Genomic DNA, 8,226 nt, shown 5'->3' with positions numbered 1-8,226 from the left:
TGAATGAATCAGCGTTAGTAAGGCGAAAAAAAAACTGCAGCTACATGTCATGGGACAATGGATGTAATGCAAATTAATTTTTATAATTTAAGACTATAATTTACTCACTGCCTCTATTGAGGATAAATGCATATCTGATCAATTTCAGTGATATTACCGAAGTTGTATAATTTCTACAGGAATCATTGTAGCTTCACTTCTATCTAATATACATATTACTCTGAATAATTATCTACAGGTTAATTGTCTGGAGTTTTCTGTACCCTTCATTCTCCCAAGGGAGAGGAGGGAGTTTTTCTTAAATAATGTGGCAAAGGGGAGCCAAAGGGGGGAGTGGTCTCGACCAGGCTGGGCTCCAATAAAAGGCACTTGTCTGGACCTCTGAGGAGCCCAAACTTTCCAGTAGCACCACAGGCGGCTGCTGCACAAAGACAGACAGAGAGAGGGACAGCTAGATGAATAAAAATTAAAAGAGAAGAAAAACTGCTCAAGCTTTCATTTGGCTCTCCTAAAATATTTTAATAATTATTTTCTTTTCTATTGTTATATTTATATTTTTATTGAAGAGGGCCCTTTCTGTGGAAAAAAAAAGAGAAAATGACGAGTCTGCTGTGCATCACAATACTCTCCCTGACCCTGGCTGGCAGTGCATACAGTCAGTTGACTCTAACACAACTAACAGGTAAGATTACATTTATGTAAAAAAAAGTTGTTGGGGGTTTATATGTGTCTGTTACCACCTTTTGTGAATGCATGTGTATGTATGTGCAACAGTGTTTCCGTGCATTGAGACAAAGAGGTACAATACATTAGGATGAGCTGTGTAGGGAAAGGACCTGAGCAAAGTGGTACAACAGCTCAGGCTTGTGTAACAACAGGGTCATTGTAGCAGTAGGTAACAGAGTCGTCTCTGGGGTAACACACACACACACACACACACACACACACAGATAGACACAGTGTGACTCATCACTAGCTCATTGACTTGCTGCGTACAGACCAGCACAGCATGGACTGGCTGGTGAAAACTGTAAATCACCCTGTCATTCACAGTGGCTCACTTTTGGCACCACTGAATGAGGACCACACCATACATAATACTACTGGTTGTACCCTTGAAATGGGAGGTGCCTCAGTGGCTGAAACTAGGCTAGTAGTGCTGATTTTGCTTTTTTGGATGTAAATTCCTACTGAAGTTCAAAAACGGTAAAGAAATTCCTACAGCAAAGTCTTGACCTTTTGTCATTTTATGTGTTGTCTGTCTTTTTCCAGTGGCAGACAGAAAATGAGAACCTAGAAAGATGCCTTATCAGAGAGCATCTACACTCCATCATGAAGCTGTTACAATTCAAATCCACACCTGTCAACAGGATGACACATGCTGCTACCGCAAGCTATGAAATACCAGAATAGATCTACCGCTGTGGTGAAAGAAAAAAACAAAAATTGCTAACTACAGTAGAAGACCTCGTGTTATATGAGTGAAATTCAATGCGCTTTCAGCTGCCCTGCAAGCTGACTCAGTAGATGTCAAATTAAGGGGGTCTCAGCTCTCTCTCTTTCAGGATGGGGAGGAAATGGTTTGTCTGTGGGGAGAAAGTTTGACTCTGGGAGGAGATTATGCTTTTTTATCCAAAACGTGGAAATTGCTCCCATTGGCCAGTGATGTCACAGGTGTGTGTCTGTGTATATGTCTATACAGTACATGTGTGTTTATACATGACCTCACTGTCTGCCTTATGTTGAAAGCATGGCTCAGCTCTGGCCAGCTCAATCACTGTTCCATACAACACAGCTTTTATTAACCACATGAGCAGTGTATTCTCTGTCGATTCACGGGGTGTTGCCTGTCCTTATACCTACTGACTCTTTCTGGCACTGGGAACTTTTGGAAATCTGCCATGGTAACAGGCACCATGACAGGAGAGAAGTTAAGATTAACGACCCGCAGCCAAATGTATGGAGCCCCATGCTAAACAGCAGCCAAATGACTCTGGTTTTCCCTGTGAGGTAATAGTCTGTTAAGTCTAATGCTTACTGTAGTTGTTGGTTACTGAGGCTTGGCCCGGTTTCTAGGGTTGGGTGGGAAAAGGAACTTGGCCAAAAATTTGCTGAGGCTGGGGGCTGAGTTGAAAATCTGTTAAGGCTAGGAGATGAGATGTTGATGGAGCCATGTTTTGGTGCTATTGCATTTATGTTGATTCACAAATGTCTGATGACAGTCTACTGTACTGTGCGTGTCGTGCTGGGGATTGCATATGTGTATCCATGTGAGAAGTACACAGCAGGGAAGCAGGAAAGATTTTATTGGAATTAGTATGTAGGAGTTGGCCTGCTGTGTTTGTCCCAGCTGTGCTTGTTAATTCTTTCTCCATATTGATACAAGTGGGCCAGCAGCAGAAGAGCACAAAGCTGTGGGATTTTGTAAAGAATCTCGTATAGCTGCTCTGTGAGAGGGTGTGGCAAATTGTGCACACCCCAATATAAACATGCAGCGACTGCTCTCTGATGATTTCCATCCTTTCATAGATGAGGGATTTGAGCCAATTAAATATTTTGTTCATTCAATAACTAAAAGTGCAAATTATGCTTAAGGGTTTAACAGCATAATTAGACCCTTGTAGTTTCAGAAAATATGGGTCACTGAGTAGACTTAGACCGCTGTAATGTGGTTTACAGTTCAGTGTTATAAAGAAGCAGATGGTTCCAATCACTTGCTAATGCAACCTTTAACAGAGTGAGAGAGAATTGTGGTCTGTCATAAAATGGCAGTAGGTCTTGGCTAGAGCTGCGGTGCTTTTTTTATTGTCATGCATATGTTTACATTTACTTCTTTGCCGTGTTTTCATGCCCAGCTGTGTTCCACAAAACTTTCAGATAGAAAGTGGTCAGAATTATTTGACGACCCATTTTTATGTTGAATGTGACAATTTGGCCCTCACCTTTGACCTCAGAGACTCTTACATAAATAGGATGTGGTGTGAGGTGTGACAAAGAAGAGAAAGGCTCCCTTCTCTTCCTGAAAGCCTAAGTACACATAACAGGCTGTTGCTTTATGAGTGTGGTGTGCCCACATGGTTGGGGCCACATTCTCCTGTGGGGCATGTGTCTGCTGGTAACTGCGAGAGCAAGGAAAGAGTGTGGAATTACTTTCAGAATGGCCTGTCTCTCTGTCTGCTACTGCTGTCTCCCAGGCATCATTACCAAGCTTGTTTCAGAATTTATGACATGTGTAAAAGGCAGAGTTCTTTATTATGCTTTCATTTATTGATCTATAAGGTATTAGCATACAGTAATTCATTCCAGGCTCTTTTCTCAGCATCATGTTGGCGCTGTGATGTTTAACCAATTCCATCCTTCCGTCTCACATTTCAGAATTACAAACCACATCCAGCAAGTGGTTTTCATCTCCAGACAGAACAGTGTTTCCTGAAGACATCACAATGAACCCCTTTATTCTTTCTACTCTAATTTTCTATGTAAGATATAGATATATGGAATTTTTCAGGCAGAAATCTTGGATGGCATCACATCTGCAGAGCTGGTGTTGACGTCACCACCTTTTCACCTGTGCCAGGGCTTTTGATGAGCAGTTTAGTCATTCTGGCTCTCTCAGGTCAATCACGCTTCATACAACTGCTACTTGTGCAGAGTGCAGAGAATTTATGAGGCACAGTGAAGCTGTAAGTCATTCCTCACTGACAGAATGGGCAAAAAGGAAACCCTATCCCGACTGCTTTTAAACTCACTGCACTGCTTTCGAAGACATTAGTTATAAGCACCACAAATGGGTGTTTCCCAGGTCATAAAATACCTGTCATCTTGTTGACCAGTCAAGAGGCAAGTGAAGCTACTGGGTGTGGTAACTGGGCAATAGAAGTAGTCTCTGGCATATGAAAAAGTTTGCAGTCTAATGAAAGAAATGAAAAAATGGAAGAAAAAGTGGCACAAGGTTGGATTTAAGGTTAGATTAGGTCTGTCAGCAGTGCTTCTGCTAATTAAATCCTTCTGCGGGAGAACTCAATACTAATTATCTGAGCATCACTGAACAAAGTTGAGACATGCGTACACTGTGTGTCTGGAATGGACAGTTTAGCTGTCTCAGTGTCACTCCTCCCTGCATGTACATGTGTGTTGGGGAGCAGGTTGTGGGTTGATCACAGCAAAAGGACTGACTGTTATTTTTGAAATACTAGACGTGGCACTCAAGAGATGATGTTGAAGCACTGAACATGGATTCAGCCAAAAAAGTACTTGGTTGCGTAAGAGTAATAGTTATGTTTGTAGCTGTACAGCTAAAAAGCCAGTTGATTTACTCAGTTATGTAATTAACATATAATCGTACAAGCCATGTGCTTATTGCAGAGTTTGACTCTACTTATAAAGTTGATTGTTCAAGGCTGTACCTGTGGTGGTGGGTGTCAAGAGTCGTGTACATAACTCCATCTGGTGCTTATTATTGCTTGGCAAAGGCCAACCCTTGCTGGTTGGGGTCTTCTTAACTATGCAAAGCCTGTGAGGTCTAAACATGGAGGTCAAGGAGATTGTGGGAACCCATGGTGAGATATACTGTAATTGATTTGCCGTTTTGAGTCAAAGGGCAAAAATGACAGACTAATAAAGAAGGAAGAATTGGGAAAAGCTGTGTTTGGGCATTTGCCTTTTTTGAACTTTTGCTGCTTCAGTTTCATGCCAAGCACAAAATCAAAGCAAAGAATTGTGGAAGCAATCTTTGGAATCAATGCGCACAATATAAAGATTACATAATATTCTCCAGTATAGCTAAGTATCATAAGCCTGATCACCACAAAACCCCAGTAAGCTTATATCATGTTTTTCTCTTTTCCAGTTACAGTTTATGCTGACATGGGTACCAACGTCACCCTGCCCTGCCGACTCCAGTCCAGGGACACCATGTCCTTTGGTAGAATGCGAGTCAAATGGACCAAGGTGGCAGATGATGAAGCTCTGAATGAGGATGTGCTGCTTTCAATGGGATTGCACAAGAAGATCTATGGAAACTCAGAGGGCCGTGTCTTTTTGCAGGAACTCGACAGTGAAGATGCCTCCTTAGTAATAACTCAGGTCTCCATGGATGATAGCGGAAAATACCGCTGTGAGATCATCAAAGGGGTAGAAGACAGCACACAAGAGATTATCTTGGAAGTGCAAGGTGGCCTTACTGACGGTAAATGCAGTTTTTAAAAAAAATATCTGTTCAGAAAAGGATGAGTTAATATGACAGCTGTGATGACATTAGGAGCTCTTTGACCATCATCATGTTATGTGTCGTTTCCCTGTTAAAATGCCTAGTTCAGTGTTAATCATATTCTTGAACAATGTTTTTCTTTGTTTTATTGAAAACATCTACTTTTCCTGTGGAAAATAAGAACAGACTGCTTGTGCTGATTTATCCAAACCGATGTAATGATTCAGTCAAGATAACATTTGAATACAGTTCAACATAAGTAAACAGAAACAGATTTTCCATTTTTTTCCGGTCCATATCCTCATACATCTGACTGCCTCATCGGTTTCTTTAATTACTGAATTGTCTTCCTTTTAAAATATGCCACGCAAAGAGAAACTGCTTTTCATGCAAATTAGGGTTATTTACATATTTATGCTTGGAATCCTGACACTTCGCATGGTGACACACTAAATCATTGCATTATGTTAGAGCTCTTCTGCACCAAAGGACAGCTCCCACCCACCTTTTGTTGATAGTGTTTCACATGTGGGAAGGATCAATATGGGTGTAGACTGGACGTGTACATACATTTTTAGACAAAGTGGGAACTGCATACTATTAACCTTGTACTACTTTGATGTAGCTGTAAAATTTTATATCTGTTAAAAATCTTATGGTATTCATAAAATACAGTTGATCATGTACTGAAGTCTATGAGGAATTAAGGAACCATGATGAGTAAACTATCAGAGCATTTCTGCAAGTAAGTCTGCAGCATTGTGTACATGCATACATAAATTGACTTTTGAATTATAATTTTTCTTCTTCTTGTTGGATCCATGCAGTTAAAGCAGTTCAAAGTACCTTTCTTTGATCTTTAATGCCACAGAACCTAAAACCTAGTTTGCATGAGGTGATCTTTTCTTCAATGCAGAAGGATAGACAAGAACAAAATTAAAGAGTTAGCAAACTCCCGACACTTTGCAAGACTTATAGGCCTACAGTCACTAACATAGACTAACTAAACTAAACATAGACTCATCGGTTGACATAAACTCTCCTTCCTCTCTTAGGTGTTGTGTTCCCATACCACCCCCACCTGGGCCGCTACAACCTGAACTTCCACGATGCTGTGCAGGCCTGTATTGGCCAGAATGCTGCGGTCGCCTCCTTTGATCAGTTGCTTGAGGCCTGGAAGGGTGGCCTGGACTGGTGTAATGCTGGCTGGCTGAATGATGGCACAGTGCAATACCCCATCACCAAACCCAGAGCGCCTTGCGGTGGCTCCAACAACGGGCCTGGCGTCAGAAACTATGGTCACCGTGACAAAAAGAGCCGCTATGATGTTTTCTGCTATACTTCTGCTTTAGAGGGTGAGTTTTTGATTCACTGATTCATTATGTTAGTTATTAATCATTCGTGTGGTGTACCAGGGAACATATTGCATTTCAGGTTTTTTTTTAATATTTGCCATGTATGGCCTTGCTTGGTAGACCAATACGGAAAAAATATGAACTAACTCACAGCTGCTTGAATCCATCTATCAAGAAAATATAGAAAAATATAAAATATAGTTCCTCTGCTGATTGCCTGTTTTCTTTCCATGCTGTCAGGACAATTCTATTGGCTGGTCCAACCCGACAGGCTGACCTTTGACGAGGCTGTGCAGGCTTGCATAGACGATGGTGCAGAGATCGCCAAGGTGGGCCACATGTACGCTGCTTGGAAGCTTGAGGGTTACGATCGCTGTGATGCTGGCTGGTTGGCTGATGGAAGTGTCCGTTACCCCATCTCCAGGCCCCGCAAGAACTGCAGCCCCACAGAAGCTGCGGTGCGCTTTCTTGGATTCCCAGACAAAGGTCAAAAGTCTTATGGTGTCTATTGTTACAAGGCTGCGAAGTGAGGGGGCAAAATAAGAGTGGGTCATAACCACCAAAGAGCAGCCAACAACCACATCTAATAAAATCAACAATAAGTCAGAAAGAATTTGGATCATAACCAGCGTGAACTCAGTACCTTTCTGAAACTGTGATAACACTTTTTAACTCCTAAAAACAAATACAGTCTATCTTACATTCATATGCAATGAATGACAAAATATTTTGTAGCCATTACGTTTTGTTTTTCTCTCACTGTACATTCATTCATTTTACACAGCTTGTTGGGGAAAAGGGAACATTGTTAAATGTATGAGTAATGAATCAGAGACAAGAACTTGATGATTGTGAAGCATCATCTTGTTGGCAAGTTTGGTTTGTCCTCGAATGATTAGATGTGTGAAGGTAAAGATTTAGAGCATTGATGCTCATGTGCAGATGATATTTGCTGCTTTAAAATACATAACAAGTAAATGTGATATTTTATACATTTATTAAGAGTCAAATCAATAAAAGTCCTTGAGCTATTTTTTCACCTCTTAAACTCTAGAAATGTTTTTCAACCAGAGAAAGTCAAATATACTGTTTAACAAGAAAACAATAAAATGAATGTAAATGTCTTGATGGACTGTGACAACTATTCTGCATTGATAGCTCCAATTAGAACAACTTCCAATTACAATTTGAAAGACATTTGACTATTGTAACCTCATACAGTATTTTTTTAGGTTAACAAAATGGGTTTTTTCAAACTTTTAAATGCTGTTTGTCACTATTTTTTACGTGTCAATAATGTTCTTTTTAAAGAAAAAAAGTATAGTTTCTGTCACTTGTAGATATTTTTTTGTGTGCAGTTTTCAGACAACTTGGATCAGGCACATACAAAACAGCAAGATTTCAGCCGAATAGTAAATGTAAAGAACTACAGATCTTCCCCGTTGGCCAAATCAACCCTGGCTGTCTAACAGTTTTAGCATTTCACCAAAATAGACAAGAAATTGAACATTACAGTAGTTAGAAGTACAACTAACAAATGTATGGGCTGCTGACTTCTGAGTTTCGCTAATTCATACTGAGGTCATGAGTGGTGTATGGGACATTTCCATTAATACTCTTACCTGGGGTAATACTGATGATCAGCTACACTAAACAAGGATT

The 8,226-nt window shown here is 40.5% G+C and overlaps 1 pseudogene; it reads left to right on the top strand.

The window, feature by feature from the left end:
• The first annotated feature begins 482 nt into the window (after window positions 1-482).
• Window positions 483-8,226, top strand: part of LOC123960421 — a 10,318-nt pseudogene continuing 2,574 nt past the window's right edge.

The sequence above is a fragment of the Micropterus dolomieu genome, linkage group LG21 (genome assembly GCF_021292245.1).
Source record: "Micropterus dolomieu isolate WLL.071019.BEF.003 ecotype Adirondacks linkage group LG21, ASM2129224v1, whole genome shotgun sequence".
In the NCBI taxonomy this organism is placed as follows: domain Eukaryota; kingdom Metazoa; phylum Chordata; class Actinopteri; order Centrarchiformes; family Centrarchidae; genus Micropterus; species Micropterus dolomieu.
Note: the sequence above shows the minus strand (reverse complement) of the source record. Positions and strands in the feature narration are given on the sequence as shown.